Below are 8,530 nucleotides of genomic sequence, written 5' to 3'. Positions count from 1 at the left end.
TGAATGAGTTGGTTTCTTCTGAGACAGAGAGGGAAGGATTTGTTCCAGGTCATCATTCCCTCTCTGCATGCCCATCTGTGCGTCCAAATTTTTTCTTTTTATAAAGACACTGGTCATATCAGAAACAGGACCTGCCTTAATGTCTACGTGACTTGTATAAAGACTGGGTGGAAAGAGATTAAGTAAAGAACGTATGTACATATATGCATAACCCATGGACACAGACAATAGTGTGGTGAAGGCCTGGGGTGGACAGGGGTGGGCTAGAAGGGGTCAGTGGGGAAAAGGGAACGTCTCTAACACTTGCAGCAATAAAGACAAAGTTAAAAGAAGACCCTCTCTCCAAAGGTCACCTTCTGAGGTGATGAGGTCAGGACCTCAGCATATGTTTTTGAGAGGACACCCCTCAGCTCATAGCAATGTGTTACTCTGTGTGAGAAAGCTGGCCACCTTCAGCACATTCTTCAGTCACCTGTAGCTCACACGTGCTGTATTTGTTGTAAGTCTTCTGGGACAGAGGGCATCATCATGGCTTGGCTTATCTCACACTGAAGATGCCCTGCCCCCACCCCCAAATGGCATCCAGACCCTGGTGAGAACAGTCAGGTGTGTTGAAACGTCTGTCACAAAGCCGTGAATGCCACAGGCGGACTGTGGTCAGGTCGGGTTTCCACGTGTGCTGAGGAAGTAGCTTGGTCTTAGCACAGTGGAGTAGGGGAGGGGAGGGGGAAGAGTAAAAGGGGGGCGGCTGTGGGAGGCATATCTCTATTAGGTATGGGCTTGAGGTAGGGACACACAGACTGCTCTTTTACAGCTTTCATTAGAAGCCAAGAACTCGCGTGTTTTCTTGCAAATGGAACAGAAAAATCCAGGTTCACTTTAATAATTCAAATGCCAGGAGGAGAAAAACCTGTCGATCCACTTAGTCCTTGTAGAGACCTCTCTTCAGCAATTGTGTAGACATCTCAGCGTTGCTCTCTGCCACTGTTCCCTGAGCCAGAATCAGTGTGACAGACAGCAGCTAACTGGGGAGGGGAGATACAACAAACCTTCATCGCTTACGAACAAAGCTGGCCTTTGAGGTAAGGTAAACCCAGGCACTCAGTCATCTGGAGTCTGTTGTAAAACAGGATTTTTGTGACCTTAAAGCAATAATTTTGATTGGGAGGGTGATTGAGAGCCTACAGTATTGGCTGGCAGAGGTTTGACTAAGAAATAACTCCCTTCACTAGGATTAGATTGACTTAGATTGAATTAGATAAATTTAGATTGACTATCGAGTCTGAAGCTCATGAACAGCCTGATTCTGTATATCTTTAAGTTGTATATCTCATTGTCATCAGTATCCATAAAGGACCAAGCTAATAACAGACCAAGTGAGCCTGACATTTATACAAAACACACACACACACACACACACACACACACACACACACACACACACACATAACAAAACCCCACAAAAAAAACCCCAAACCTCACCTGATTAAAGTCCAAGAACTCAGTGTGATGACTCATCTTGCTGTTTGATATTTGCAATGGCTTACAGGCGCCTAGACACTGAGAGTGGACTTGTGGTTGTCAGAGGGGCGGGGCCTTGGGAGAGTGGGTGACAGGAGTAAAGGGATTAAGAAGTACAAGCTGGTAGGTACAGAAAAGGGACATGGAGTACAGCATGGGGAATACAGTCAATGACATTGTATAACTCTGTGTGGTACTGGAAACAATCGGGGGAACACTTTGTAAAGCATATGATTGTCTAACCACTAACTACCCTGTGCAAGCAATATTGAAAGTAAACAGGAACTGAACGTGGGACCAGAAGCCCAAGTAGGAAAAATCCGAGATCCTCTCTTGCTATGTTCGCTCTACATGCAGCAATGCCAGCCCCTTGCAGATAGATTTGCTGGGCATGTGCTAGATGCATACGAAACTATATATACATTTTTAAATGTCAGATCTCAGTGTTTCCAAGGGTGATATTAGCTTGGTAGAAAAAAATCTTATGTAACATGGTACTTAAAGAGGAGCTCGGGTATTATTTAGTCATCTGTTGGTGCAGCTATATTTTTAACTTAATTTATGATGAGCAAGTAGTTTTCTTGTGTGTGTGTGTGTGTGTGTGTGTGTGTTTTCTTAAATTTAGTTTTTGAATCCCAAGCTCTGTTTCCATGCCCCCGTTCCGTTTACTTTCCTCTCAATTTCCTCCTGAACGCATTACAAAGCACTTTCTTTGGAAACTTCATAATGATTCCATGCGAGTAGGCAGCATCCACCAGAAAACACCAAACCAAACGACCGAAATGAAAGACTTGAAATAGAATCAGAGGGTGCATGCATTCTTTCCAACGTGGTGCAATAGAAACGCGGGTCTCCATCCCATTCTGTTTAGTTCTTTTTCTTGTTTCTTTGTATTTTTATTGAACACATTGTCTGTGGCCATGTAAAACCTCCGGCAACACTTCTGACTGACCAAGAACCTTTAACGTGTTGCCAGTTGAAGTATCATTATTGTCAGGGTATTAAACACCCGCTTGCCCTGGGATCTGGAAGAGCAAGTCTGGATGAAAGAAAGAGGCAAGAGACACACGTGGGCCTTGAATGCCTGGAAAGATGCTTGGCCTCACTCGCAATGAGGGGATTGCAGGTGTAAGCCACCCTGAGCCCATTTCTCACCTCTGCGATGGGCAAATGTTTTGACCACACGATCTGCTGGCAAGACTGTGGGGAAATGAGAGCCTGCATGCCGGCTGATCAGAGTGCAAAATGGGCCCACTCCGCTGTGGACAAGTCTGGTACATCCACCCACAGTACACACATCGTCGCTCTTTGACAAGATGGCCCCTCTCCTCTCCCTGGAGCATGTTTCTCATGGGGGTTCTAGGACAGCAACATCCCTGTATTTCCTCCTGCATTACAGTTCCCGTCCTTTGAGCCTCCTTGCTGCCTCACCCTTGTCTACCTACCCTGGGTGCTCTGGGCTCATTCGGGACTCTCCCCATCAACCCCCTCCTTAGATCATATACCATCCAATCCCAATGTTAATTTTGTGTGTATGTGTGATAAAATATCTATTAATATAGATCTCACTGTTTTAACGTATAGGCTTTAGTACATTCACATTGTTGTGCATGTACTATGTCTATCTCCATCCTAATACTGTACATTCTCATCACCCCAAAGAAAGCCCATATCCATTCACAGTGGTCTCTTCCCACTCCCCCTTTTTTTTCTAGCCACTGGCAACACTAATATGCTTCCTGTCTCTGTGGATTTGCTTATTCTAAAAGTTCCAGGTAAATGGGATCATTCACTTAGCGTAACAATCCCAAAGTTCATGCCACATGTACCTGTACTTCTTTCCTTTTCATGGCTGAGTAATATTTCACAGCCTGGTTAATCCTCACTGTGTTTATCCACTTATCCATCGATAGAGATTTGTTGTTTCCACCATTTGCTATTTTAAATGGTGCTGCTATGAGTATTTGTGTACACATTTTTGTTTGAATGTCTGTTTGCAATTTTTTTTTTTGGGTGTCTATACCTGGGAGTGATGATAATTCTCTGGGTCACATGATAATTCTATGTTTATTTTTAAACGTTGATTGAATTGAATTTTTCATATATTTATGGGGGTGACATTGGTTAACAAGGTCATATAGGTTTCAAGTGTACGTTTCTATGACACATGATCTGTATATTGCTTTGTGTGCCCCCCACCCAAAGTCATCTCCATCCTATATGTGACCCGCTTCACCCTAAAAAATACGGAATGCCTCATGAATTTGTGAGTCATCCTTGCATGGGGGCCATCTTCTCTGTATCATTCCAATTTTATACATGTGCTGCCAAAGCGAGCATGGTAATTCTGTGTTTAACTAATGACCCCCAAATCTGTATTCCTGGCCTGGCTTCTCCTGGTTGTCTACTTCAGATCTCCTCTGACATACTGGTACCTCAAGGGTCACTTGTCCCAACCTGAAGCTCTTTCTCTCCACTCGCCCAAACTCCTCCTCCAGTCTTCTCACCTCAGGAAATTGCACCACTGGGTGCTCAGCCAAAGGCGTGAGGACTCAATTCCCTTCCCCCTCGCTGCCCGCACCCAGTTCATCCACAAGGGCTGTCGCCTCCGCATCCACAGTATTCTCCTCCCCAGCGGCCACCTGAGTCCATCGTCTCTCATCCCGAAGGTCCTCAGTGACGTTCACTTTCACTCCTGCCCCCTAGAGTCCTTTTGCCACTCAGTAGCCAAGGTCCTCCTTTAAAAACACACACATGACCCCTCAGCTTCAGACCTCCCATTGGCTGGACACTGCCATCAGAATTTAAATTCTGAGGCCTGAGGCCCACGGGAACCTGGTGCTGGCTCCATCTCCTCCCCCTCCCCCTTGCTTCCTGCGCTTCACACACTGGCCCCTTTGTTCCCTGTGCTGGTACCTGCCACAGGGCTCTGAACTTGCTGTCCCCTCCATCAGAAATTGCGCGGCTAGTTCCTTCTCCCCACAGAGGCTTCCTCTCCGATGCCACCTCTCAGGGAGGCCTCGCCTGACCACCCCTCCCCCAAACTCAGCCAACCTCCGTCTGGCTGCATCCATCTACTTTTCCACTGATAGGTCATTGACATGTTTGCATTGTTATCTGAAATTATTTTATTTACATTTTTGTGTTTCTTTTCTTTTTTTAGAGATATTTTTTTACTAGAGGCCCATTACATGAAGATTTGTGCAAGAATAGGCCTTCCTTCCCCTGGCTTTTCTCTCAACCACCCAGGAGCCTGCCAGTCTTCTCTCCTGGCTGGAGCCCCTGTTGCTCCCTCTGCTCCCCACCCTCCTCCTCATGTCAGGCATCTGGCCCCTCCTGGCCATTCTGTGCCTTTGGATGCAAATTAACTCACCATCTTTGTTGGGTTAATTTGCATACTCCTGATTGGCTGATGGGCATTGTGGAGGTATGGTCAATTTGCATATTTCTCTTTTATTAGTATAGATTGATTTCAGAGAGGAAGGGGGAGGGAGAAAGAGCTAGAAACATCAATGATGAGAGAAAATCATTGATTGGCTGCCTCCTGCATGACCCATTTTGGGGATTGAGTCCACAATCCAGGCATGTGCCCTTGACTGGAATCAAACCCAGGACCCTTCAGTCTGCAGTCTGATGCTCTATCCATTGAACCACCCAGCTAGGTCTGTGCGTTTGTTTTCATGCCTGTTTCCCATCACCCCTTTTGAACTCTTGCCCTCAAATAAGCTGCATGAGGACAGGAGTTTTACTGGTCCTTCTCATGGCTGTATCTCTGGCACAAGGACAGTGCCTGGCATGTATGAGGCACAGGAAACCTGTTTGCAGGATGCCATTGAAGGAGAAAAGTTTACATCTCACCTGGCCCTGAGCAAACCCCCCCACTATCCCCTCTCCCTCTCCCCTCTCGCCTTCTTCTCATTAACAACCAGCTAGGAGTGGCCCGCCTTTATGCAGTCCTGGGCCCTTCCCACTGTAACCCTCAGCCACTCAGCTTTTGCCACCACGACCTTTCTGAGTGCTTCCTCGGGTTCGCAGTTACTCTGTACACGTCCCAGCCAGGTGCCCTGTGCACAGTCCCCTTTCTGTAGCATCGGACACGACAGTCCCGTTCACGTCCATGAATGCTACTTTGAAATGTTGTCCTTTCTTAGCCTCAGTCTCCCATGGGTGTGGTAGCCTGGGGGCTCCATTCGCTCACACCTGGTGAGCAGTCTGCTCTCAGTCAGATGGCCCAGGACAGTTAGAATGGGTCAGTGGCACAAAGACCCCATGAAAAGTGCCAAGGATGCTGCTCAGAGCTCCGGAAGGGACCTTGACCTCAGGCGGTGGCGTGCCCCGCCGGTGCCCGAAGGTCAGGGAAGGGGCCACCACCAAAGGGCACTGCTGAGCCCCCTGCTCTGTGTAGCTGCCTCTGGGCTGTAAGTTGGTCTTCTCTCTACAAAGGCGGTGGGACCCTGTGCCTGAGCCTGTGCCTGTGCAGTTTTTGGACCCATGCCATTGCGTCAAAGGCACACCTGCCATCGCCAGGTTCCTCATAGTCTCAATAGCAGCCCTCTTCTTGCCCCACTCAGTTCCCACTTTAAATGAGGAGCTTGGGGTTGTGGAGTGTCCACCGCTCCGCTCCCATCCCCTGGCTACAGGTTATCACACACCTTAAACCCTTCAGCTCCACCCGAAAAGGGAGCAGGACCATGGCAACCACACAGGGTGGCTGTGAGGATGAAAGGAGGCCATGCCCAGGATACTGAACTATCAATGGCTCCCCATTGCCCCCCTGATTCGGGCTGACATACAGCACCACCACACCCCCCCCCCCCCCCCACACACACCTCGCCTCATGTTCCTCCATAGCTCCTCAGGATCCCTCCCCAGCTCCCCAGCACGCCAGGCCCTGCTCCTTTGCACTGCTTCTGGGAGACCATTTCCCATGGGGCTTTGCTTCTTCTCTGTATTTTCTAAAAACAACTAGACACATGCATTCATTTGAGACACGGGAAAAATGCTCACCATTAATGTTTAAAGCCATGTTCCCCATAACAGTTTTTCTTGATGTCTTGTCGTCTGTGGGTGCTCAGGACTTAAAATCACAATCAGATTTCTGAAACCTCTGTTAGCATGTGAAGTTTGGGACCTTCACAAAGTCAAGGATGAATGGGGACATAATACAAACACACAGTCAGTTGTTACCGAAGTAAAAAATGGGAAGACCCCCATCTTTTGCTTATTTGCACCGCGGAGGCTGGTGACTAGCACAGGCTCCTTGCCTGGGGTTTCAATCAATATTTGTTTAGCTGAATTGTGAACCAATGCATGTAAGAACAAGCAGGACCTACATGCCTGGCCTCTTATGAATAGAATAAAAATAACCCGTGTAATTCATCAGATTAACGGATAAAAGGTTTTGTTCTTTCGCCCAGAGAGAGGGCTATAAAGAGATCATTCTTTTGCAGCAGTTTACTGCCACTTGAGTGGATGAGTAACAGCGGCAGTAATAACGATAGATCAGATCGTATCTATCTCTCGCTTTTTCACCCATGAAATATACTGGAAATACTGGACAAGGGTCAGATCCCGAGGACGGATGAGGTGCTGCCTGTCTCCCTGTCTCCCTGTCTCACAGAAGAGTAATGGTGAGGAAACACACCCTGGGCGGAGGCTTCCCTCTGAGATGGCACTTATTCACCCAGCAAGGGGTGGGAAGGGTGGGGTTGGGGGTGGGGGAAGAGGAGGGAGAGGGATGTTAGGTGACCTGTCTTTCATCTTGTTTTGTGGGAGCATTTTATTTATTTTTTATTTTTAAAAAAATATTTTTTATTGATTTTTTTTTTTTTTTTTTTTTTTTTTTTTTTTTTTACAGAGAGGAAGGGAGAGGGATAGAAAGCTAGAAACATCGGTCAGGTGTCTCCTGCACACCCCCCACTGGGGATGTGCCCACAACCAAGATACATGCCCTTGATCGGAATCAAACCTGGGACCCTTCAGTCTGCAGGCTGACACTCTATCCACTGAGCCAAACTGGTTTTGGCTGTGGGAGCATTTTAATGATGAGGTGATGAACTTACCAAGTCTCAATTCCTCTGTGTGGTTACTAAAAGAGAGCTAAGTTTTGTTTCAGTCTCATTGATTAGACCGGAAGGCTGAATGAGACAGGTCATCCACCCACGGTGGACATGATCTTCTGTTGAATTTATTTCTTTTCTTTCGCTGTGAGCCCAAAATGCTGGTGACATTTTTAGGGATTGTGAGCATCGTTGCACAGCCTCCTCTGAGCACCTTCCAGTCGGGATATCTGTACGCCTTAGGGTAGTTCTGATCCAAAAGGAACTTGTCATTTAAAGCAGCCCACAGGCCAATGGTTCTCAACCAGGGGCACGTTCCTCCTGCAGGACATGTGGTGCTGTCTGAAGACAGTGCTGGTTGTCATTAGTGGGGAGGGGTATTCCAGGCATCTCGTGGGTAGAGGCTGGGGTACTGCCAACCATGCTAGGATGCATACCCAGTCCCACAACACAGAATTATCTGGCCCCAAATTTCAATAGTGCTGAGGTTGAGAAACCTTGATGAAGACATAATGACAAATAGAGGCCAACCGGTATGACTCAGGGGTTGAGCGTCGCCCTATGGACCAAGAGGTGATGGTTCAATTCCCAGTCGGGGCACATGCCTGGGTTGTGGGCTCCATCTCCAGTAGGGGATATGCAGGAGGCAGCTGACCAGTGATGCTCTCTCATCATTGATGTCTCTCTCTCTCTCTCTCTCTCTCTCTCTCTCTCTCTCTCTCTCTCTCTCTCTCTCCCTCTCCCCTTCGGTCTGAAATCAACAAAGATATATTTTTTGAAAAAGGAGAACTAGTTGAAAACTAGTGATGATTAAGAAATACCTATGTGCTATTTTGACAAGAGATGGAGGGACGGGGGCAACTTGATACCTATGGAAACGGCCCCAGTGGTTGATTTAAGTACTTTTCTGCCTATGGGAGCAGCTTCGTGGAAGGGGCGAACAGGGTGTG

The 8,530-nt window shown here is 47.4% G+C and overlaps 1 pseudogene; it reads right to left on the bottom strand.

Moving 5' to 3' along the window:
* Window positions 1–3,761: 3,761 nt before the first annotated feature.
* Window positions 3,762–3,860, bottom strand: LOC118719653 (annotated as a pseudogene).
* Between the last annotated feature and the right edge of the window lie 4,670 nt (window positions 3,861–8,530).

Source organism: Pipistrellus kuhlii, unplaced genomic scaffold (assembly GCF_014108245.1).
Source record: "Pipistrellus kuhlii isolate mPipKuh1 unplaced genomic scaffold, mPipKuh1.p scaffold_m20_p_15, whole genome shotgun sequence".
Lineage (NCBI taxonomy): Eukaryota > Metazoa > Chordata > Mammalia > Chiroptera > Vespertilionidae > Pipistrellus > Pipistrellus kuhlii.
This window is presented reverse-complemented; position numbering and strand designations above follow the sequence as displayed.